Source organism: Balearica regulorum, chromosome 2 (assembly GCF_011004875.1).
Source record: "Balearica regulorum gibbericeps isolate bBalReg1 chromosome 2, bBalReg1.pri, whole genome shotgun sequence".
In the NCBI taxonomy this organism is placed as follows: domain Eukaryota; kingdom Metazoa; phylum Chordata; class Aves; order Gruiformes; family Gruidae; genus Balearica; species Balearica regulorum.
The window spans coordinates 73,762,088-73,788,624 of NC_046185.1; the positions used below are offsets into that span (position 1 = coordinate 73,762,088).

A 26,537-nucleotide genomic window follows, 5' to 3' on the forward strand; every position below is an offset into this window, starting at 1 on the left:
TGACTTCATCTGGATGATATAAGTGTGAATTTCTTCCAGGAACAAGCACGGGCACTTGTTCCTTCCTGGAAGATGCCACATTTTATTGCCCCCAAATCTGCAAATAGTATTCTACACACTGCTTACTGTTGCAATGGTTCCATCAGCTACACTGCTTTACATCTTGTGAGCCATGACTTTTCCCATCTGTTTCAGCACCATATAATGTTTGGAATTAGTATATTTGGATTAAGTTGACTGTTTCAGTGAATTCCAATAATATGAAATTAAAGCAGGGCAATTAACACCAATAAGGACAGCAAATATTCACCATAGTACAGCACGTTCTTTCAAATGAGTTTTACATTTTAGTGAGAAAATACAACAAAGAAAGCATGGTTAACAAAGAAGCATCTTTATTCATTTATTCCAAAGCATTTACAACAACATTTCAAAACATGCTAGTAAAATACTTCATAACATTAATTCCATAGTTTGCAATCCTGATAATATGACACTTTCTAGAAACAACAGCTATTAAATCTTTTCTGACTGATAAGGACAGACATTTTTCTTAAGGATTATGAAAAGTGGATTAGCAAAATTCATCTATCATCTTCAAAAGTTTCCACTGTTAGATCTTCTGCTTTATAGCAGAAGATCAAAGCACAGCAGGATGAAAAAGAAATCACCGATGTAACACCTTTCAGCACAGCCTGTTGGCATAACAACTCAATTATCTAATGCACAACCTGATGAGGCCCCAGTACACCACTTTATGGAGGGAAAAAAAAGGAAAAAACACACTTGGAGAGGAAAATTACGACATTACTAATCTTCCAAACACAGTCTGAATGTCTGTGAACTTTTGCACAGGTTGTGCACGGTGTAGTATCGTTTTCCTTTAGGGCAGATTTTCAGACATGAATATTGGGCAAGCACTTAAGTACCCCTATAGCTAGGCAGCTAACTTTCATTTTTACATTGTCTCCTCCTTTTTCCTTTGCTCTAGTTGGTCAGCTTACAGTTAAAAAAAACCCCGAGGTACTAATTTTAGGTACTTATATTTCTTATCTAATCTGTTACACCAAGCTAGAAGCGAAGTCACCTTACACGGTCAATGAAGAGGGAGAAAAAGTGAGCAAGAGGGCTATGGCAAGGAGATAACTCATATCTCAGCTGGGCTGTGTTGCCGCTGGAGTATGCCCATCTCTCTCCACTCCTCCTCTCCAGGAAGCAATCATTCACCACCCTCTGAAGACGCGTGTCTCAGCTGAATAAATCCAGGTGGGAGGGACACAGGCCCAAGTGTTGAGGTAAAATAAAAGATGTAAGCCAGTCAGTAAAAAGAGGTAAGAATTACACTGCCTGAATAAATGGCTGCTTTGAAGCATTTCCTTGCAGGTAGAGGAAAGAAGAGAACACTGCTATCCCAGTGGTAATCAGAGAAAGTTCTTAATTCTTGTTTTTACTTCCTTTCAATGCTAAAAAGATTTGGCCCTTGATCAGGATGAGATCCAGTCATGATAAGGTCACCAACTCCTGCCCCTTTTTTCTTGCAAATTCTTTGGTTGGGGGTGAAGAGATTTAATTTGAATTTGAAACAAATGTGAAACAAATTTTACTCTTGGCGCATGCTTTCCAAATTAATACAGAAATCAAAGACAGCAAGAAGTCTGCTTTTAAAGGGAAAACATGCACACAATACAAAATTACTCCACTGCTTAAACTTAAGACCAGTTAGACTGGGTACGTAAGTGAGATCTGGGATGCATTAGTCTTCAGCCTCTTAGATGTAACTCTTCATAACAGCAATAGTTTAAGGCAAATTAGTAGACCTTAGAAGAAAAAAAAAGAATTTAGGGATTCCTGACAATTTTCATCTGCTACCACTAATCTTGGCCCCCCAACCCCTCTCGTCACCTTTTTTTTTTTTTTTTCATTATGAATGCTACCCTAAGTATATGGTAGTATAGCTATCGCTCCAGCAACAGAATAAGTCTTTTGGATATAGGTGAAAAATTAGTAACACATGAAAAAACCACTACTGCTGCTGCTTGAAGAAGCAGCTAAAAAGTTTCACAGGACAAACAATTACAAAGGACGCCATGAAATGACCAAGATGAAGACAGGTTTGCTATGCAGTCATGCTGTTCACATACAAGTTGTGACTCCAGTAATTATTTGCCACACATCAAGTTATTAGCTGCTGATAGACCTTGGCATGCAGCTTCATATTGCTATTTCCTGTCTTCACAGGTCAGAAAAATGAAAGCAAGACATGATAGGCAGGGTTGAGGAGAAATCAGCTCTCATTATGAGGAAGAGTAAGTTAGGGAGAATCTGTATGTACTTTCTACAAAGCTGATGCCTTATAAATTCTTAGGAAAAGAAGTCCACAAGAAGACCTAAAAGAAGGAGAATGTTGGTTTTCATACTATGTCAGTGTTTGCGCTGAGGAATAAAAGATAATACCTAGTAACCATAAACACAGCAGCAAATTGAAGAGGCCACCAAAAACCCTAGTGTAGGAGCAGGCTGGTGGATTGGAAGTTCTTGGGCTCTCCAGGGCTGAGTAGGGCACACTAGTTTTGCACTAAATGGAGACAGACTGGCCAAAGAGCACTCTGCACCATTTTATATTCTTTTCTACCCAACTGATAGCCTACCTCCTGGCCCACGATTGTAGTCTGCTGAAATGGCTGCAGTTACAGTGCAAACTCCACATGCTCACCGCCCTGCACGTGCATGTCTGCATGCACGCACACTCACCACCAACACGCGGGGCCTCGCCTAGACAGGGCACGCTAATTTGCAAGGCAATCCGAGGTTGTGCGGAAGGCCAATCTAGTCCAAAATCACTTAAGTTCACGTTTGTACGTGCCTTCAACTGAACTCCTTTTTTTTTTTCCCACTGAAAAATGAGGAGGCTATTTAATCCATTTAATCCCACCTCTCAGCTAACTGGAATTCTTTTTGGAAGTATATCAACAACCTACTTGCATTAGGAAAGCTTGCTATTGTGCAACAGGGGGCTGGGAGAGGGGGGGTTAAATACGAAGCAGACTTAATTTGGAATTTCTTTGTTCCCACTACCCTTGTCAAACCCTTAATCTTATGTGAAAGTAGTGTGTGACTTTACCCATAGCTATTTTCAAGTGGAAAATTGCTGGATTTCTTAGGAAAGACTTAGGCTAGAAAAGGACAGACCAGCCAGAAACTTCATAGATTTCTGTGAAATAAGAGGTTTAAGAAAGCCTCTAAAAAACTTGCCAGTATTGGCACTGATACTCTCCTGGGATCTTTCCTATATAAAGTTAGCAGGACCAAAGGGGAAAAACTCTAGCACAAAACATCATCACGATGAACATCACTTTAAAAATCTATTTTTCCCACCCAGAGCATCAAACATTTCAAAGCTGTTTCTTGCCCGCACACCTGCTCCTCTAATCTGCTCTATCTCCTTCGTATTTTACCACAAGAGTAACTTAGAACAGCAGCACTGAATGAGCAGAAACGCTATTTTCTTACAGTTTCCTGCGAGTCAAAACCCCATTCATCATGTCAAGAATTATGGCAGGGAATCATTTTGTGATTGCATTTGTTTCTGTCAGAATAAGTAAACACACAGGGTGAAGCGGGCCGAAGCCAGACCCTGCCACCCAAGGTTTTAGCTCCCAAGGAAGCTTCTGGCCCAAGTTCATCGGGCATTTCATAACCAGCAGCCGTCGTGCACGCGACACACTGTGTACAGCAACGGGCGAACACAAAGGACAGACAGAACTGTGATGAAATTAATGGTGAAGAACTAGCTGCTAAGTCATCTTTCTCATTGCTAGTTAAAATCTTATCATCGTCAATGGGTCTGCATGATTGCCTTCATTCCATTTGAAAACAGATTACTAGCTTATGTACGTTGCTATCCTGGGCACGGAGAAGACATACTCCATCCAAGTAAACATCCTGATCAAGAACAAAATTTCAGTATCTGTCTAGTGAGGGATCCCAAGAGGGAGATGATATGGTTATCTAGTATTCTATTGCAAAGCACTTGGTGATAACTCTGAAGAAAAAACCCCGTACCTTAAACTTCTTTCTGCGTGTTTCCTCACTAGAGAGAGGCAAGAGCCCAGCTACCAAGTGGGACTGCCCTGAATGCAAAATCTCCAGCTCAGCTTAGCCCCGACGCGCTCGACGTCGAGGGCTTCTACTTTTGCTTGTAGCACATTCCCACTGACAGTGCTTGCACACGCACCCTCAGGGAAGAGTCTATCATCTCCATAATAGCCGAGGATATTGAATAGTGTTTTCCCTCATGAGAAATCATTATTAAATACAAGTTTTGTACCACCCAGCTACTTGAAAATTAACAAAATAGCAACAGAGCTCCTTGCTTTTAAGGTGACATCAGATAAAATAGATGACCTGGCCTCTCCACTGCTTCTAAAAATGATCTTACAAAGCAGCACTGTGCCAAACCTTATGACTCACACTCATTCCACAGGACTAGCACCAGCTAAAATTTTTAGGTTTGGGTTTTTGTTTGTTTTGCTTTTTCCTCTGTTACTATTTATACGGGTTAGTTTCAGCTTCAGTGCAAAACCTGCTGTTTATACATCTATTCTCATTTCTTTACTCCTGTTGAAGATATCTGTAATGTCAGCTAGGAAAATAAAACCATCTTATTCCCGGTCACAAATGCATGAATATTCTGTTTCTTAGCAAAGTTTCTTTAAATCTCAGCTCTTATCTTAATCTTGTCTTTTTACCCTCTGTTCATTTGTTCTTTCCATTATCGCAGACATCATGGCTGAAACACGCTAAGAAATTAATTTTCAGAACTTCCATATTAACCACGTACTTGTATTAACTGTATTAACCAAGAACTCAACTTTCTCACAAAAAACCACATCACAAAACTAATGTTAGAAACTAAAACTGCAAAGACAGTTCTGTACAGATGTAAATGTATTACATTGCGAATGTAAATCAGAAGTTCTTATGCTAGTTGACACTATTTAATTCCAGCTGTTAGTCTTATGCAGTACTTTAACAGCTCATAAGTATTTGGAAACTTCTGCATGCTAGTTTCAGACCTAAAGTATTATCCAAAATTCAGATCTTTTGCAGAGACAAAGGGTTTCTAGATCAAACTTATTCTTAATTTTTTTTTCTCATCTACTTTAATGACAAAATATACAATGATACAATAAAACTAATCTGGTTTTTAATGCTGAAAATGAATGACAAAAGTGACACCCAGAATTTTCCACTGGATTACAGGCTCAAGGGCAGCTGCTATCCAGAGGTCACCCCTGGGCAAAGCCAAACCAACTGGAAAGGCTGGACACACCACTCTCCTGTGCAATCAATACGTCTTTCTGCAGTGCGCTTGGGCCACGCAATGTACATTGCTGGCTGTGGTTATACCCGAGCGGGTACAACAGCCTTTAAAACTTGCCTTTAAAAGCACATCTTATTTAAAAATCTATGTCAAGCTCACCAAGAAACAAAAATCCTTTCTTTACTTGACGGCTAAAAATGTGCCTTTGCCATTATTTTAATTCTAAAGAAACAGCACAAGTGCATTTTGACACTTATTATTTCAATCAGTCTGTTAAAACTCCATGCTTAACACCATGTTCTTAAATGGCACGGCCCAGCAATAGTTTCCAGTGTCCACAAAAGCCCACAGGAAATACTGGAGGAGATTTAGAACTCTGACACTCCTGGCACAATGGAGAGACATTTAGATCTGTGGTGGTATTATTATTATTCTGTTCTACTTAATTGTCTGCCTTTAACAATAACCTGAGTTTTGGTGAACCCCAGGGGCCACTAGCAAAGAAGCACTCTTTCGTTGTTGATTACTACCTGAAAATGAAGAAGAACAGGCTGCTAGCTCTGGACTCAGAGCAGAGCTTCAATTGACTGAGAGTCTGGGAAACGTGTCAAAGTTTGGAAGCCTCGATGACATTTACAGTCATTTGCGCTGCAGGTACTCAGAAGTCATCCATAAAGAACATCATAGACAAACATTTTTCGTTCTCAGAAAATGATTGTTGATAACACCTCAGGAATAACACAGCTGTAGGGACCACAGAGCATTTACAAGCCTAATTATTCACTTTGGAAGCAGGTTGTGACTGTGGTTTGGGGGATGTAACAGGTCCCCTCTCCTCCTGTTTTTCAGGGAAAGGTACCTGCATGGTCATTGCCTCCATAACTCCCTGTTTTGAGGCTCCTTAACTAGAAGGGCTGTAGGCATCATTTCAACCTCACACCCGCCCCCCATTCTGCTCCCTAAAGCCTACTTCCCAACCCCACTTCTCAGCATCCCCAAGGTTCAAGTGAAGAGAAACACAGCCCTTCCCCAAGAGATGCCCAACACATGGCAAGTCCAGGACTGTAGAAACCTCTTACAGAGGAATTTTCTCCGCTCCCGTTTCCTCTGCCACCCTTTTCCTCTGGTGTTTCTCTGTTTAAAAAACAGCATGGAGCAAGGTCAAAGGGCATAAAGCAGCTTTAATCTGTCAAGCGTTTCAGCAAAAGCTGGTCCTTTATACATACCACGCAACACCTGTGCCGGTGCACAAGCCCCACCGTAGCCAAATCAGAATTGCACCTCTTCCAACATTTCTTTTGTGGTACTTCTTACAAGTTACCTGACTGTGAAGAAAGACGACTTTCACTTGACTCTGTCAGCAGTTATCCCACTGAGTGCCTTTTTATATGATCTGAAACCTGGCTTACGTATATGCATTATAAAAGCTTTGCACGATTAGTCATAATTGTTTTAACCATTATTTTATGTTGCAGCCCTCACATTTTAAATGCACTATATTCCAGCGTGTTTTACAAGATTAATAACACCAATGTACAATAAGCTGGGTAAAGCTTACATAGCAAAAGGTAAACCCATTTCCTCATTAAAAAAATATGTAATTAAAATACCTTATTAATAAATAAGCAAGTCTACTCCAGCATTAGACCACTATTTTGCAAGCTGACTAAAAGCATGAAAGTATGAACAAAAAGGAAAGAAAGAGAAAAAGAAAAGAAAGAATAAAGGAAGAAAGATGAGAGAAGGGAAAAAGACAAGAGAAAATAAAAGGTTAACTAGATGATTTTAAAAGATGACCATTCATCCTCAGTGCTTCACGAAGCAAAAGTGTGGAAAAAGAGAATGTGTGCCCTGAATTAGGATGACATTATAATGTATGCATATATAGAACTAAATTAAGGCAGCTGCTTCTTAACTGAATCAATATAGGCTGTAACACTGAAAAATGTTCTTCCAATATGTGTATGAAGTTACATATTTTTCTTAAGAATTTAGATTTCTAGTGTTTTAAAGGATTTGCTGAGGAGACTTCCACATTGGCCCAAAGAACTTCATTTCTCAAGGAGCAGGACACGATGGTGAGATTGCCAGAAAGATTTTCCTGTGAGATGAGGTATTCTGCAAAAGCATCATGCCAGTGCAGGACACTGCTTGTGGAAATACTAAAGAATTAACTCCAACTTCCAGCTATGACTTCTTGCACTGAGTACTGATGCTGCAGTGAAAGAGAAGTGATTTAGTTTTAGGGCAAAAATTAAGATCTGTTTTTAAGGATAAGGTGTCTCTTCTCATCTCCAATAAAATAGTTCACACGTTTATTTCAGAGAAGGCTCATCTTTAAATGTATTTTAACCTTTTTATAATGCATTGTGCAAAGCATTTGACACTGTCCCGCGTGACATCCTTGTGTCTAAATTGGAGAGACATGGATTTGATGGATGGACCACACAGTGGATAAGGAATTGGCAGGATGGTCACACTCAAAGAGTTGTGGTCAACGGCTCAATGTCCACGTGGAGAACGGTGACGAGTGGCGTTCCTCAGGGGTCGGTACTGGGACCGGCACTGTGCAACATCTTTGTTGGCAACATGGACAATGGGATCAAGTGCACCCTCAGCAAGTTTGCCGACGACACCAAGCTGTGTGGTGTGGTCGACACGCTGGAGGGAAGGGATGCCATCCAGAGGGACCTTGACAGGCTGGAGAGGAACCGCATGAAGTTCAACAAGGCCAAGTGCAAGGTCCTGCACGTGGGTCGGCGCAATCCCAAGCACGACTACAGGCTGAGCGGAGAATGGATTGAAAGCAGCCCCGAGAAGAAGGTCTTGGGGGTATTGATTGATGAGAAGCTCAACATGAGCTGGCAGTGTGCGCTTGCAGCCCAGAAAGCCAACCGTGTCCTGGGCTGCATCAAAAGAGGTGGCACCAGCAGGTCGAGGGAGGTGATCCAGCCCCTCTACTCGGCTCTTGTGAGACCCCACCTGGAGTACTGCGTCCAGCTCTGGGGGCCCCAGTACAGGAGAGACATGGAGCTGTTGGAGCGAGTCCAGAGGAGGGCCACGAAGCTGATCAGAGGGCTGGAGCACCTCTCCTATGAGGACAGGCTGAGAGAGTTGGGATTGTTCAGCCTGGAGAAAAGAAGGCTCCAGCGAGATCCAATTGCAGCCTTCCAGTACCTGAAGGGGACCCACAGGAAAGATGGTGAGGGACTGTTTATGGGGGAGTGTAGTGACAGGACAAGCTGAAGGAGGGTCGATTTAGATTAGATGTTAGAAAGAAATTCTTTCCTGTGAGGGTGGTGAGGCACTGGAACAGGTTTCCCAGAGAAGCTGTGGCTGCCCCCTCCCTGGCAGTGTTTAAGACCAGGTTGGATGGGGCTTTGGGCAATGTGGTCTAGTGGAGGGTGTCCCTGCCCACAGCAGGGGGGTTGGAACTAGATGATCTTTAAGGTCCCTTCCAACCCAAACCATTCTATGATTCTATGATTCTATGATTTATCATGCTTAGGCATCCAAGCACTTTACAAGCAGTAAAATTGAATCAGCGGATCACAGCTTGGATGAGGTGCTAGTGCTCATGTCTTGCCTCTTGTCCTTTCATTGTGCACTACTGAAGTTTGGCTCTGTCTCTAATCATATATTTAGTCTCTCCCATAATATTTAAACTGAATTAAACTGAATTTAAATTGAATATTAATCCATAGTCAAGAAACAATAACTACACTGAGCAAGAAAGGAAAATTTACCTTAAATTGAGGATTAAACTAGGGAAGCTCAGTGAGAAGTTAAGAAGCAATACCTTAGCCCTTCTATTTGGGAGCCAATTGAGTAATTTAGTCTGGCAATGTGCTAGATGTGATGGATTTCAAGGCCTTTCCCTCTCCACTAATCATCGTGAACATAAGCCTTCTGTCTGTGTAAACAATACTAATCCTGACTTTGAAAGTACAAAGAGGAAAACACAAACCAACCTTTGCAGAATGGAAAAGATAATTTCTGCAGCTCCCTTTCTTGAACTCCTCAGATGCCTATTTGCCCTGCACAAAGAAAGGTCCTGCAGGTGCTAGCTGTCTTTTATCAATCATTATCAATTACATACAGCACATCAGTTTGGAATTCCAGCATCTCCTTTACATGGCAAAAAGCTAAGCCTTGAGAATGAACTCAGCATTCAGACTGGGAAACAGCGTAGAGTCAGATATGAGTTCGGAAGAAAATGCAATCGAGATTCAGTCCTAGCAAAACCAGCTTCTTTTGATTGTTAGACTCTGTGTGCCATTCACCTGGGGCAGAGAAAACTCTGAGGGAATACATGAAACATTTTTTGTTTTCTCTATTATATGCCAATAGGCTCTTCATTGACTATAGTCAGGTACTTTTGCAGTGATTATGAAAAAAAGCACACTGTCTTGGGGTTCCTGCCCTAAGTGGAAATTAAAGAGAATCAAGGGGTAACACAGCTGGGCTGTTTAACAAATGGACTAACGCTAGAGAAGAAAAAGGACATACGGTAGGGTAAAAGTGTTCACATACCGAACATTTTTAGTCATCAACAGTATTTCTTGTTAGTACAACAGTAAACCTTCCAGGATGAAACCTGTCAGTTTTGAAGTGAACAAATGATAGATTCTCACTAACTGCCTTTTTTTTTTCTTTTCTGTTTTTCTTGCAAAAAAAGCCACATTTCCTAATATTTACATTTTTCTAAACAAAAAGGAAGATTCTTGGGAAGCAAAAAGAGGGAACATAAGAATTCCCAGCATTATTGTATCCTAAGAGGAATAAAAGTAAAACATAAATTCCTGTGCCAGTTGAAACATCAAACACTGCTTTAAAAACCCCACAGACTTCAGCACAGGCTTTGTAAAGCGCAAACACTGATCAATGATCTTTTGTTGTCATGTAGTAACATGTTGTTGCTATCATGAGTGCTAATATTTCCCAAGATTGCAGTTCTGTGTTTTTTAAGCTCAACTTCATTCCCTAAGGTGGGCAGGGGAGGTAAACATGGGCTGAGTTTAGCATCCTGAAATAACAGCGTTGCAATTGGTAAGGTAGCTAAGCATATACTTAAACTAGACTTTGGCGGGGAGGCTTACAGAGAGTCACAACGATTTCAGTGTGCACGTAAAGTTACTTCTGCTTCTCAGAACCCAAAAGCTAGGCTCCAAAATTCATAGATCGTGGCAGATTCTCAATAAGCATGGACTTCTAAAAATAATACACGCTATATTCTTGAAGAACAGAATACAAAAAAAGTAAGATGACTGACAGTCAATGAAAACAGTAATCCTACCATCAGTATTTCACATCACTTCCCACAGAGGGTTTTGCAGGAAACAAAGTGTGCTGCCAACAGTGACACATCGGTAGCCTTCCAATTTTCAGTAAAATTCAAACACTGTTTATTCTAGCTGGTAGCATAAGGTATGCTTGGGGAATACCACGGAAGAGCTACACTGAGAACAAAAAAATACAAGTAAATTTCTCCAGCTATATTCTTTCTATATGAAGCTGTTTTTTAATTCCCATGTAGTTTCTTCACCTGGCAATGTATTCCAAATGCTGTTCTCTCTTATCCCAAAGTCTGAAAAAGTCTCACAATAGAAGATGAAACATTATTTTAAGAAGCACTGCAAGACACTTCAAGTAGGTATCACTTCTAACATTTCTCAATACTTGTTGCTAAAGTGACAATAGCTACAGGATTTTAGACCAGCCTGAAATTTCCTATGAAGGGATGCATTGGCTTTTGTCACCTCCAGACAGAAATGCAACAAGTGAACAGACAGCACAGAAGTATTAAGATCATTTTGGGGACACTTGACCAGTGTTTGAAATGTTAGTGGCAAAAAGGTAAAGAAATTTTGCTTTTTACATTTTTTTAAAATATAAACTTAAAATTTGTCCAATGCTTTTGTCATCTTGAAACCAACTGTAGGTCACTGTACAAGAGCACAGAAAGTCACGCTTTTCCTGTGTACCTATATGCTAAACCATCCAAAATCATTGATTTCCTCCCCTGCTCAGGAAGGACTGACTCAAGAGCAGCAACCAGTAGGATAAATAAGAATTAATTATGCTTTAATTTCAGCATAGTGAAAAAAATAAAGAACTAAAATAGCTCTTCAGCAAAGTGGGAGAAGCAAGTGTGTCAGTTGATAGCAAAGACATGTCTCACAGTGGCCTGGCCTCTTCACCATAGTGTGCTGGCTACAAAAGATTCCAATCAAGCAGCCTGAAAATAAAAGCTGATTGAATCAAGATCTCCGTGTCTTTGTCTATTCAGGGATGCATCCCAATATCAAGTGATTTTAAGAAAAAATGCATCCGTCACTTTTTATTCATTGAGCTGCCTTAAAAAACAACAGTGAGTATATCCTTCTAATTTTCTTCCTCGTAATTACACCATGACGGATGCCAAAACTGAATTCCTGATATACTTTTCAGATATTTATTGCTCTTCAACATGTTCAGCCTGTCTCTAATGTTTCAGATAGACTCCACCCTGCAGTAATGTGTGTGCCATTAAAGAATTCACTTTCATCTCCTGAATTTATGCTTGTTAGGGCAAATTAATGAAAGACTCTATTCTTTAAGTACTGGCTAAACAAAGCCAAAGTCAGCACTAGAAAGCAAACCGATACAACACTTCATTAAATGTGCTTTTTATTCTTTTTATTTCAAGTATGTCTGCTGGTATGTGAAATTTAGGGTTATTCAGACTCCTTTCAAATCTCACAGTAAAGAATGTGCTCAAGTCACAAGTTCATCTCTCCCATTTGAAGTGGACTTCCCATGAGAAAAAGGTGCAGGGAAGAGACATCATTAGAAATCCCTTTAAGTACAGAGCTCACACTCTTCCAAAATATTGATTGAAAATGCTGGTTTGTGTTTCTGCTCATTCATCTCAGATAATGAGCAAAGATTCCTTCCAAATTAACTGTAATTCTCTTCTAATCCCTCTATTCTTTTTTTTCCCCTTCAGCACGGTGACAGTGAGAACTCCTTTGAATACTGAATCTCATTACAGCAATTCTTAAGGAGAAACATAGCAAAATCACCTTCATCAGTGTCATGCTCAGACTTTTCTCCTCTCTAACTGAATTTAGATAGGTGAATAGCGAAGCAGAATGCACACCAATCACATTTCCCCCCCTTCCTAAAATTCTCAGGGAAAGACACATATACAAAAATTTATAAAATCTTAATTTCTGGTTGACAGGTTACAGAATCTCTGATTTCAACTTTATTTCCTTACCATATAAAAAAGTACATAAAATAGAATCAGAACAAAAGAAAAATATTTTGGGGCGTAAGCTTCATTTCACCTAAAAATGTGAAGTCTGTCGTCAGTGACTAGTCGTCACCTGTGTGGTGGCAGGGAGAGACAATCATGTACTGGCTGACCATGAAGATGAAGGTGGTGGATTTATTCAAGTTTGATGGTCTACATTTTGTATTTACAAGTAACCATGTAAATGAGAAATGCAGTTGAACAATCACATTTTATTTCCAAAAACATTTTTGGGTGATTTTATTCTATTTTGTTGATATTATCACAATTCAGTGACCACAGCATTATTGATAATCCTCAGTATGAACGTAAGCACATTTCTATGACTGTATTATCGGTCAGCACCCCATTAGCGGTGGTTACAAGGATGGGGATCCCTGGATAACACAAACACTGAGAAGATGGTGCTGAGGCAATTTGGAGACAGGGGAGTTTAACAGCTCCTTGTGTTGTTAGAAAGTTCGGAGCAAGGTTGCTAAATTCTGCTCTGTGAGCAATAACCTCGGGCTCTGCATGGAAGCAGCTAAATTACTTCCAGACCCAAACCAGTCCTCTAAGTATCACGAACACTTCTGCTCAACACTCCTTCAGTAAGTGATGTGGACTGCACCCAAACCATCTGTGCATAACCAGCGTAGAAGATTCTGCAAGTTGAATTGAAATTACATGCCTAGCAACTACATTACATACTAATACTATGGCAGAGGAAAATCTCTCTACCCCCCATGTCAGGAACCTTAAAATGAGTAACACCACCATCCTCTTCCCCCCCGAACTTTGAAGACTGGTACCCTTATTTCCAGTGTCTGGAGAACCTGGGTTTACAAATATTATGTTCCTTTACTTTTTTTTTTTTTTTTTTTTTTTTTTTTTTTTGAGCTGGTACCTTTGTTTCTTTAAAAAAAAGGGAGGAGGGGGGGGAATGGGGGCAGAGGTGATGCAAAAAAAAAAATCTCACATCATACCCAAGCGGAATGAAACTGCTAGATTCATCATACTGGTTTTTGCCATTTAATTTAACAGAATAAATACTTCTCCTTTTAACTGTTTACACACCCTAAAGCAAAACAACAAACAAATCTACAGACCATCTCTGGTTTATAATGGAGGTCATATTGTCAGAAACTGTTTCACCAGGCATGATTTAAAAAGTTCAAGCTGTCATTGCAACAATATTTGGAGTTTGAAGAAGCAAGAGTTATTTCAGATGGACAATAATTCAGGTTGATACCTTGATCTAGAAGTACTTTGCAGATCAAAGAGATTTGATATCCCTGAGCTACTTCTCATGATCCACAAAACATCACTCACTATCCATCACGTGCAGCTTGGTCATCCTGCAATCTATTCTCCATTTTTGTGGCAACTCCTCTCTTTATCCCTGTTTCCCCAATAGCAACACTGATAAAATGTCACCAAACTCCAAAACTTTCTCATTATCCTACTGAACTCTTAGAGAATGAAGAGCATCCTGCTGCTCTTCACATCAAACTCTGGCAAGTGAAGATTACGAGACGGGGAGAGACAAGAGACCTCTGATCTGCTCCAGGCCACTGCTCCTCCAGACTGCTGCTCCTTTTGCCTCCCACTTGTCCTGGAAGGGCATCTTTAGCTCCAAGCAGCTGTTCAACAAACATCTCGCCTTGTTTTGGGGCTGGTATCCTTATGTCTGGGAGAATGCTGCAAGCAGCAAGTGTTAACACTTTGATCATCATTGCCATCCAAAACAACTTCTGCTAGTAAAATTGTTGTCAAACAAAATGGGGTAAATTATTTATTTGTGTCCACATAAAATTGAACTATGAAGTGGCGGTATGCTGTCTTTAGCTGATATAGTCCTTGCAATTCACAAAATGATCACTAGAATCTCTAGGGCTATTTTGTTTCGTAGTTACACCTGGGAATTAATTTTCACTAATCTCATCCTTTTTGATTGCTCAAGGCAGAAGGGTAGTATTTGACTTTTCATGCAGTAAAAATAATGGAAAAGTTAAAAATTAAATAAAACACATGAGTTGCTTTATTAGTAAAGAAAAGAAAGTGGAATTGAAATACTCATTTTGATTCACTGCTCGATCCAAAGAAATTGGATTGCACAAAGTGCAAAAGCAACAGAAAAGTCAGAAAGCCAGTAATTCACATTTTGTGGTCAAATAGCAGAAAAATAAATGTAAATAGTAGTTATCAGTTAAATAAGGACAGCTGCTTGCTACTGTGGAAGAAAATCTCAGAGAGCTTTACAAAATCAACGTTGCAGTACTATAGCTGATTTAAACCTGTAAAAAAGTTATTTCACAACCATTGCATTATAAATGTTAATAAACTGTTCTACATCTTCCCACGAAACAGTTGAGACTCCAAAATACTGCTCTGCATGAACCTCTGAGAGCTCCATTTTTTGCACATCAACTTGTGAGAGAGCTTCTAACTTGGTTACATAAATAAGTTGCCTAAAATGCATCCAGTCCATATGACTTTACAAAAAGAAATAAAATATGAAGTGGTGAGAGAAGGAATCAACAGTGCTGGTACAAGCATTAAAAAAATAAAGTCTATTCTTTCCCGCCTTCCTTAATCTCATTTCAACTTTAACGTACAGAAAGGCTCAGAGCCAGAATGCTTATCCAAACTACATAAATCTCCAAACTCTCCAGACTATACATCCCTGTCCCCACAAAACCTTCTAGTTCTTCCTAATGCTGCTTTTCAGCAGGAAAGGCTAGTAAGGAGCTATCTTTTCCTACCAAATCTTTGATTAATCTTTTCCTACTACATTTTCCCTTAGAAGAATGACTCTCCTTCCTTGCAATGTATTTATTAAATGAAACGGGAATGGAAACCAGCCCCCAAACCTGCAATGAACCCTACAGCAACAAGGTACCCCACACCACTGCTGTGGCCGCCTCTGAGAAAGAGCCAATTAATTCCCTTATTCCCTTCCTGAATTCCTGAGCGGGGTCAGAGGGAGGGAACAGCATTTACCACCATGCAACCTATTTCAGGCAGCTGGTCCAGCTTATAATGTAAACATGGTAACACCTTGGCAAGGTCACTCAGAGGAATGGTAGCATTAGCAAAGCAATTAATTGCGGGTTGACCACATGCATACTGCCCTTTCGCTTTATTTTCCTCCCTTCCTTCCCCCACCTTATAGAAGGAAACACGAGGAGGAGTTTTTTCTCGTTCTCTGAACAGAAATTTTCAGAAGGTGAGAGATGGGATTTTCTTGAACACTGAAAATGTCTTCTTTTTTTGGGATGATTTCCAGCATGATATTTTATTTATCTGTTGCCAAAAGAAACACTTTATAGTTTTCTCATTAGTCTAAGGGCTTTAAGAACATGCTTGAAGGAAATGATCCAACTAACAAAACAAGCAAAACCTTTCCATGCACTTCACGTGCTCCATGGAAAGTGGCCGCTTCATGGAAACAGCACCTGTAGAGTTAACTATTCAACCTGAGGTGTGTTTAACATCTCCTTAAAAATCCTTATTCAGAAATGTACATGGAAAAGTTGCAGATCCTCTTTCTATTTTCTGACTGAAGAGTGAAAATTCACTGAAAAGTGAAATTCAAGGAAAAGGGAAAAAAAATGACATGTTTAAACTCATGAGATTCAACGGTCACCTTTCACTTCTTTGAGGGTTTAATTACATGACATTTCATAAAGCTGGAGAGTAAAATGTAAAACAGAGACATAGCGAGGTACCCGAGTCCTGGGTGGATTTGCAAGGTCACACCAAGCTTGCCTGCCCTCAGAGCCCTCGACCACTACAAAGCTGAAATCAGACACTGTTGCATTTACCTCCTCTGTCCTCTTTCATCACCTTTTTTCTTCAATCTAGACTGCCAACTCTAACAAGCCTTCTGTATACAGCATACACCGTATACATCCCTTTACATGAAGAATATAGAGTTTATAGAATGAAGAACTCAAAGGCTAGGTATATTTTATTCTCTGTGTGACAGATGTCATGGTGCTTTCCTCTTGCACCTTTTCTACCACGTGTTTCCTTGCACAACCAGTCACAAAGACTCTGCATCTAGCAAGGCCGGTCAAGACTTAGGCAAAGAATTTTGCCTTCCAAATAGGAAAGTATTTTCCTTTTAGTTTTCCAAACCCACCTACACTAGCACCTAAAATTATGATTGAGAAAATAAATTTCAGAGAGCTAGAAGATTCGGAAATCTCCAAATGCAGATTAAAAGCATAATTGCAATGTAAATTACTTGTTCCGGGTCATTTCTACAGTCCAGCAATGTTTTTTTCCTCCTTGCATCTTGCCGTAATACGTATTTGGTTTTGGGTATGTTTGTGCACATATTTTTGCTTATAAATGTACATCAGGTATACAGATGTGTATCTGCAGATAAACATATCTAAATATATGTATCTGCATTTAGATATCCCTCTCTCAAAATTCAAGTCCTACAGTACCATAAAAAAACCACAGCCACTTCATGACAAATGCTTTCATGTGTGTATAATTAGTTTAAAAAAGGATTGCTGTTTATTTGTACAAGATCTTTCAAATCATGTTTTCAAAGCCCAGACCTTCACAGTGGTTTCAGAATTCTATTTTTATGACAAAATGCATGCTACAAACAACAGATGACATGACCTTGTTAGGGTCCAAGATAATGATGTATGTGGAGATAAAAGTTGATGTTTCACACCACTTTCATCACTGTTTCCTACTAGAATATCATTTCAGTGGCTGCAGAGGGAGATCCCAGAAAGCTCAAGAAAATTGGATTTCTAAACCTAGCCTTTACCACCAATTTAGAAATATTTTCCTCTTTTTTTCTTCTCCCTTCAATGAAGTTTATCAAAGTTAAATTTTAAATCCCTGTTTATGACAACTTAATAGTATTTGGTGAAAGAACAATGGTTCTTCTGCTTTCATTTTCAGAGTTTCAATGCAAAGTGTCTTTATAGCCTGAATTTTGAAGAGCAAAAATTCAATCCAATCAAAGTCACAACTAACATTGTCACTCTTAGAAAATAAACAAAAGAGGAACTGCCACAAGAAGTATCTGAAGCCAAATGAAGGAATATGAGCAACACCTGTGATCTCTTAGGTTAAATAGGCCTAAATGATGCATTTTACTACACAACTCTTTCTGTAAGCAGGAAGAACACAGTTTGCAATGATTTCATAAGAAGCAGAAGGAATGATATGCATAATTGAACAGTAGGAAAACCAGAGATACTGGAAATCTGAGTATTTCCACTGGTAATAGACACATGCGTACAGAGAGAGGAGAGACTCTATAGGAGATGATATCAATTTAGGAGCATGTTTGATTCTACTGGCTAAAGTAAACATCTGGTTAATGGATTAATCATTATGGAAACAACCGTGAGCAGAAAACTGAAGTAATGTACATCATCTCTCTGTTCCTGACTTCTTCTGAGTAACTTAGAATACAGAACAGCTATAAAAAGCCATAAAGGCAATGTCAAAAGTGTAAACAATATGAGTCTACTGCTTCCTAATAAGTTGAAGTACCTTCTTGTTAAAGTTTTATTTTCAGGCGACAGAATTATAGTAGCAGAGCTATATAGACAACCTAATTTACCTAAATTATGGCAGTCTCTGTTAGTACAGCAGAAAACAGATTTCCTGCTGAAGAGGGCCAGGCCTTTCCTCTGGACAACTTCCAGCAGCTATTAGCTTATGGACACTTCTCCCCACCCCCCTCCAACCTTCACACATGTCAAGGAAGCAGCTTCTTCCACAGAAAGTCACAGTCAGGGTCCTAAGCTGCCTTTTCCCTTCAGTGAGACAAAAGTTTCATTGATTAAGGACACAAATTAACTAGAACACCAGAAGAGGTAGTCATTACAAGAAACCTCACCAAAGTACATGCAAATAAATTTCACTGACAGCACTAACAAAAAAGGGCACTGTGACACCTTCGTAGGCCTGGTAAGGATGCCCTGGTGTTTTGAGGTCAAGACTACAACGAAAAATAACATTTTATTTACATTTATTTCAGAAAACACCTTCACAAAGACCAGCCCCTCTTCTGCTTGTTAGTGTCACTAATGAAAGGAACAATCTAGTTAATTAAGGCTGATTTTCACTTAACCCCAAATGCCACTTGAATCTATTGGTAATCTCCCAACATGAGATATCAAGTGATGATTACCTGTTGCAGTCTATGTGACTTACTAGCGCTCAGTGCTGGAAAGCAGGATTTCATGTTACATGACCTGTCTCACTGGAAGGACGATGCCTGGCAAAATAGAGGGTGACACGAATACAGCACTAATAAACACAATTTTCATTTCAAGGTAATTTAGTCCGAGGCTTTTGTTTTTAAGTCCAATAGAAAAGAAAATACAATGATTCTGACACAGAGAACACCATTCATACTCATAACCTTGGAGAAATATTCCCCAACTCTCCAGCCAGTACAGCGCTAGCTGCACCATGCTCCAAAGCAAAACCACACTGCACGAAGGCAAGAACTGATGGACCATCCACTGTACTAGCAATTCCAATGGACAACAAAACCTCTTTTTCTTAGGAGGCAAACTAAGCGCTGGTGGAAACGGTCTGAAGGGACAGGATGGGTTAAGCATGGTAATCTGGATCTCAAACACCCGAGTAAAACTGGATTCAGAAAAGGGTGTCAATTTTCTTTATCTTCAGCAAGGAGATTCCATTCAAATACCAGTGCTCCTAAAGAAATTACACAGAAAAGAGTTAAATGGCAAATAAAATGGAATCTCATTATAATCTGTGTGTCATAATACACATTAATAACTTTTGGACTGTTACATTTTAGTCTGATACAGAAAAGCAATCCTGTAACAACGTTAATCCTGCTTCATATCTGAGTACTTAGAAAAAGGTGTATGAATGCCTGTGAACATCCCCCCCATCTTCTCTCTGATGCACTCTAATACAAATACTATGCTGATTATGCACTCTACCATTATTCTGAAAGCATTTACAGGTTCTTTGTCATGCTTTAGGGGAATTCCACACTTCATTCCCAGCACTTGTCTCTTTAAATATCAGCTGGCTTTAGGTACCTAAGTGATTATCTGGCTAGTCTCTGAAAGTAAGTGAATAAAAACTGGGCTTTGCTCTGCAGGGTTCTGTTGAGAAGTGTTTCTCTGTCAATTATCCAGTGGCCCTAAGGAAATCAGCTTCTTAATTTAGCTATTAGGGGTGCAATGTTGAATAGCGTGAACACTTCATCTCTCCTCCTTTTTTTCCAAAAAAACCAGAAGCAAAACATCAGCTTAGATTTTCTCCCATCTTTCTCTACCCCGTCTCTAATAGAACCAGTGACATTTTCTGAGAAATAATTCAAGAAACATAGTGATAGCCTATACACCATGGTATGAGCACTTTCCTAAGGCAGCAGACTAATAGGGTAGTCAAACACCCATGGTTTGTTACTTCCCCATGCTAAAACAGCCAGGCTGGTTCAGAGTGTTGCAACAAAATGAAGAATCAAGTCTGAAGGGGTGGTAGTTATTACGGGGGATGTGTTTAAGCTGTTTATACACCGTCAGTATATAATTTTACCCACAAAGTAAAAAAAAAAAAAAAATTAAAAACATATTTAAAACCAGTAAATATAATAGCACAAGACTTTACAGGTGGTCAAATTCAAACAGCTGGAGTCAAAACTGCCTTGCCAAAGATAACCCACAGGCCAGTAACAGCAAGAAGAAACCAAAGCTGTTTCAGCCCAGTCACTGGAGCACAAATTTCACTCCCACTTTGAATAAGCCAGTGCCATCAGTGGAAGGCAACGGCCCTCTCTTGCTCAAGGGAGCTGCTCACCCTCGTGCTGCTGCAGCTGTTTACATGTGCCCATGAATAACTGGATCAAGGACTGAAAGAAGTCCAACTGACCCACCAAAAATAGGTAACCAGTGACTTGAACCCAGACCAGCTCCACATTCCAGACCAATGGAGGGGATGGTGTGGCATATGGGAACAAACAGCAATAGTGCAAGAGGACAGGCAGGGACCGGCATGTTGTTCTGCTTTTTTGGAACAGGAAAGTAATGCTTTCCTTAACTTCTTCCAGATAAAGCAGACGCAGCAGAAGCTGTCTTTTCACTGACATACATAACAGCCTACGCTGGTGCAAAGCGATGCCAAAGGAAAGCTTAACGCCTGTTACAGTGGGCATACTGCTTTGTAAAAGCAAAGCTGCCTTTACAATTGTGCTGGTTTTGGCTGAGATAGAGCTAGTTTTCTTCATAGTGGCTACTATGGGGCTCTGTTCTGGATTTGTGCTGAAAACAGTGCTGCTAACACAGAGATGTTTTTGTTACTGCTGAGCAGTGCTTACACAGAGCCAAGGCCTTTGCTGCTTCTCACCCCACCCCACCTGTGAGCGGGCTGGGGGTGCACAAGGAGTTGGGAGGGGACACAGCCGGGACAGCTGACCCCAACTGACCAAAGGGATATCCCATACCGTATGATGTCATGCTCAGCATATAAGGGGCTGGGGGAAGAGGAAGGAAGAGGAGAACATTCGGAGTGATGGTGTTTGTCTTCCCAAGCCACCGTTAGGTGTGATGGAGCCCTGCTGTCCTGGAGATGGCTGACCACCTGCCTGCCCGTGGGAAGTGGTGAATGAATTCCTGGGTTTGCTTTGTTTGTGCGCGCAGCTTTTGCTTCACCTTTTAAACTGTCTTTATCTCAACACACGAGTTTTCTCACTTTCACTCTTCTGATTCTCTCTCCCATCCCGCCAGGGGAGGAAGTGAGTGAGCGGCTGCGTGGTGCTCAGCTGTCAGCTGGGTTAAACCACAATAATTTTGATTTGCTGGATCTTATTTGCTGGCAGTAATGGTGGTGTAAAGATGATGTGAATCATCAAGGAGAAGAAATTAAAAATCAAAATTTTCTTGTCTTTGACTGAAAGCTCTCTGAATTTCATTTGACTGGAAAAATAAGACAAAAAAGAAATCATTTCCAAAAATGTAGCATGCAATGTTCTTCATTAGCAGCAAGAAGAACATCGATTTAAAATTCTTTCAAGTTATTAGAGCATATAAAAAAAGCCCTCGAACGCAATGTGGTTCTTGTTGGGAACACAACAGTTGGGAGAAGAGTAGAAATGCCAAAAAAAAAAAAAAAAAAATATTGTATTTAGTGAAACCACAGTCCTATGTAATCTATATGAAGTAAGACATCTATTGGCATTTCATGATGTACAGTAACATGTTCTCACAGGATAATCCAGCAATCAGATGTTTTACTCTTAAGACTTTTTTTTTTTAAACTTATAAATAAACATGAAAGAACATTATTGAAAAATGAGCTCTTCAGCTAAAGCAGCACTGTGTTAACCCTGATTACTTTTTAGTGAACTTTTCCAAAGATTTCAAAGCATTTACATAAAAAAGCTGTTGTTTTCAAGGGAATTATCATGGTGCCTTTGAAATGAAAAATGGCCAGTAAATGTCAATACAACCATATCGGAAAAATAAGGATTACTTTTTCAATATTAACATAACTTTCAGGATAGCTGCAGTTTTATTTGCTTGAACATTACAAGTGATGGGCAAATAACTATGAAAGAGACTCCTACATTTTTTATTATTTAAGAGTTCTGGACCCAATTTGTGTGTTTCACACACATGTCAAGAGTTAACTCCTATTCGTGTCAGTAGGATAAACAAAAGCGCAATCAAGCCCATCAGGTCTTAACCTAGTTTGAAATAAAATTTCGCAAATTCCTGCTCATAAGAACCATCCCAGTTTACAATACTTAAAGACAGAACTGTGCCTGCTGGATCATGATGCACACACAGTGTGCCTGTATGCAGCAGCAGCTGTTCCAAGGGATGTTTGCATTCACAAGAAGCAGTTTTTCTAGCACCATCACCTGATAAGGAGCAGTTCCTGTAACTCCACAGCAATCTGTTTATGTTTTGACTACAGCCTCAGGTCTAGAGTGATGTCCTTAGCTGAGAATCTTCTCCAAGGTCTTTTGACTGCAGAGTAAAACTTAAAAATATTATACCTCTTATGTGCAGAAATCTGTCTGCAAATACAAAGAATCCAATTTGGTTTACTTCTAAGAATCCAATATTCATTAAGCTAGTCTTACAACTTCAGAGCACTGGTGGTCACTATGCTCTCCCTCAGTTTTGCAGGCAAAAAACTGCTGCTGAGAACACATGTTGAATCGATGTATTCCTGAACATCTGGGCAATGCACTGATATACAGACAAGAAAGTTCAAAAATTAACTTTTTATTTATAGAATTCAAACTGTAAATTGAATTATTGCAGTAAATGCAAAATAACATGACATGGGAGTGAAGGAAAGAACAGCAATCTAGCTATAACTAAGTTTCCCAGAAACTTACTTCTACCCTAATTCATCCACTGTTTAATTTAAAGGCCAACATCATCACTGTCATGCCATGCCCCCCCCCGCCCCACCCCAGGCTTGGGGACAAATATCATTTTCAGGCACCCTGCCAGAGCCCATACATTGATTACGGTACTCAAGTATGGATCATTCCCGCTGGATCCACTATGACTTGGTGCAGAGTACCACACAGGACAGAGTAGCCGTAACACTCCTCTGATTCCCTGACAATTACAAGTGCAGCATGGGGGAAGAACATATAAATCAAGGACAGAACATGTGTTGCCTTATTCACACTGACAATATGCCAAGAAATTACAGATTCTTGAGATTAACTATTAGTTACTTCAAGTACTTCAAGTAACTATCAGGTACTTCAAGTACCTTCATCATGAGTAGCACTGTACATTTCAGAAAAGCAGTATCCACATAGTATAATAGAAATAGTCTTCAGTCTCTCATGTTAATGTAAGACAGTTTTCTTGACCTAAATACATCACCTTTTCCTTTTGAAATATTTGTGAAATATTTAAGGATAGAAAAAACCCCCACCTATTTTTTTGCCACATCCTTTGTGAGGGCATGCTTCTAACAACAGCCACCTATGGGTAACCACAGCCAAACAGCACGCTCAATACTATGGTTGTAACAAAGCAATATATTCAGATATACATCTGGAAGAAGCATGTCAATGTTCCAGCTACAAATTAGCTCACATGAAGTTATAAAACCACTTGAGTACAAAGTCGCTTAAGTTCACGGCATCACTATCTTCAAATGAAATATCATATAAAGAGTACAGGCCATGACTTCTTGAAATTCATTCGACACAAAAAAGCATTAGAAAGGGAGGACTCCCGGGAGGACTGAATCTGGAATGCCTGTGAGAAAGAGCTTAGGAGGACTTATCTATTTTACATGCAATTAATAATCGATGATTTGGCACCAACCATGCAGGCTTCTAAGATCATTTCCAACAATGTCATTGAGCTCCAAGCCTTGTGCAGACTGTTGCTGAGCTGCCCCTGTCCATGGTACTCAGCCAACAACCCCCACGCCGACATGGGCCACCACGCACACCAACTTTGGATCTAGGTGGCACATCCAACCACACAGCTGTGGTGAAAAGCTGGCTCTGCTGGCATGGATTAGCGAACAGGATTCTGGCTTGCTTGCCTGATGTTGGAAATCTCAAGTCTTTCTACTCAGGTCTTTGTTCAACTGAGGCAACGAGGCTAAAACCCCTTGGAATTACAATTCTGCCATCCATGAATGCTAGCAATGGAAAGCAACTAAGTCCAGCCTTTGAAAATACAGGCTCTTAGGTGTCATTCAGTTCCAGTGGAATCAAGCACAGAATGTGAGTCTTTTTCCAACCAAGTCCTGTGGTGCAGGCAGACTTCTGTCCTGATTGGCCTGGCAGTCCCAAGCATGCCAGGACAGGTATATGTAGTCATAAGAGATCCACTTGTCTGAGTTTACAGGTGGTCCAAACGTCCTTCCCAACTTGTTCGTTTAGAATCAGCATGGCTAAATGGTATGCATTACACAGGGGTTGTTGTTTCTATAGTACATGTCCTGTGGGTATAAAACACTACAACGCTAGCTCCTAATCTTAGGTTCTTTCACATATATTCCATTTCCTGCTTATCTGTAGAGGTCTAGGGAAAGGTCACATTCACAGTACATAACTTCAGACACCACATTTAGGAGTCCAGTCTTCCTGAGATGCCCCTAAATTCAAAGAGAAGGTCTTGCTCTTTTACTAGATCATTCAGGGAACCATTACACCCACTAAACACATAATGGTGCCATGGCTCTTTATAATAAGCATTGAATATGCCTATCAAGTACAGCAATAAGCATGTCACATCAACAGGATTCCCAAAGCCTGAAAATGTGATTTCTAGATGTTTACCCTCTCTGACTGTTGAGTTCAGCAGCAGGTTGACAGGGGCTTTTCTCCCTTCTTCCTCATCTCCGTGTCCCCGTCCCCCTTCAAATGCAATGAAAAGCACTGAAGGACAAATACTTTTCACAAAGGTAACTGTAAAACAGCTTATTCAACGTCTTCAAAGAGAGACAGACTAGACTTATTGTTTGAGGGAAATGACCATGGATATTCAGACTGAAACTCTGAATATCTTATTAGTCTGAAAGTAATCACCAATTACTTTCTTGTCATAACTGAGATGATAGCATACAAGTATGAAGTAGTTTCTGCTGAGTTCCTTCTACTGTTCTTGATGAACTCATTCAGATTAAAATTAATTAAACTACATCAAATCCTCAAGCCCCTTCTAAGTTGAACTGTAAGTACAGACACACACTCATGACCTCATACAGAAAACAGAGAAACAAAAGGTAACAGCAGATATGAAATGAACTGCTAATCAGGGAACATCCAGTTCCGTCACAAAGGTGTGTTGTGTTCTCTCTTGCTCAGGGAGTCTAGCTGACTACCTGAGAAAAGGTAACTGGAATTAGGTGAGACAAATCCTGCCCTGTAATCCAGCTGAAAGGGATTATTTCAAACGATACTTACTACATATTCAACTGCCCTTATATGCTCCAGAAGACTGATATAAAGGCAAGATTCCAACAGACATTTCCAATAAACATTTACTTCTCAATCAGGTCTTGCTCTGCTAATTCGTGATGAATATGTTAATTCACAAGAACTCAACATTAGAACACTTTTTTAAATTAGAAAGATTTTTAGGTCAGTTCTTGGTATGTAAACCCCAAACAATTATACTTTGAGCGTAACTGGTCTAGTAGTCACCCCATCAACTCCTATTACTACAGCTAAAGACCAGAATAAAGCAACATGAGTAATTTTATACTTCTAGCCAATAAAGCACATAGTTTCCTATGTATTTTCAGTATTATTTAAAGTGAGCCATCAGACTCATGAAACTGAAATTGAAGGCTTATTATATATTGGACAGGTATTGATGCTTGTTACTAAAATTGCCTGATAGTTCCCATGAGAACACTCCTGGGTTTAATTGACCATAATTTCTGCAAGTTCTGAATTTGGACTGAAACTTTCTGTCTGTGGTGTTTGAAACACACCACTTCCTTTTTTCATGGAAAATTTCTAATACTTATTATACTTGTGGAAGGCAGGAGGAAGAAGGTAACATCTCACTGGAATTAAAAATACTGTTGACAATATTTTTGGAAACTGGAATATTTTTGGATTTTGAGCTCTTTGGAAAACTCAGGAAAATCATAATCTCATGTCAGTGAAAAAACTCATACAGACCACATTAAAATGTGTCCAAACTGTGTGTAGTTATAAGGTTTTGAAATAACTGTTGTTTGACACTTACGACAGTCTCTACTGAACATACACAATCAGCTAAAGCCTCTGAATACCCCATCATCGGAGCTCAAAAGCTCCCAGGTGTTGCCCACCAAGGAAGGACAGGGCACTCAAAATAAGAGCAGACAGCTTGTGAGGGTTATTTGGTTTTATTTTAAAGGAACTGCCTGTTTACTCAGATGGTGGGAAGGAGAATTCTGACCTGAATGCCAAAGGAAACA

At 39.8% G+C, this 26,537-nt stretch overlaps 1 protein-coding gene across 12 annotated transcripts in view; it reads right to left on the minus strand.

Annotated features, from left to right (window-relative positions):
• FHOD3 (formin homology 2 domain containing 3) overlaps nucleotides 1-26,537 on the minus strand; it is a 427,406-nt gene that overhangs the window by 167,644 nt on the left and 233,225 nt on the right. The window lies entirely within an intron of this gene.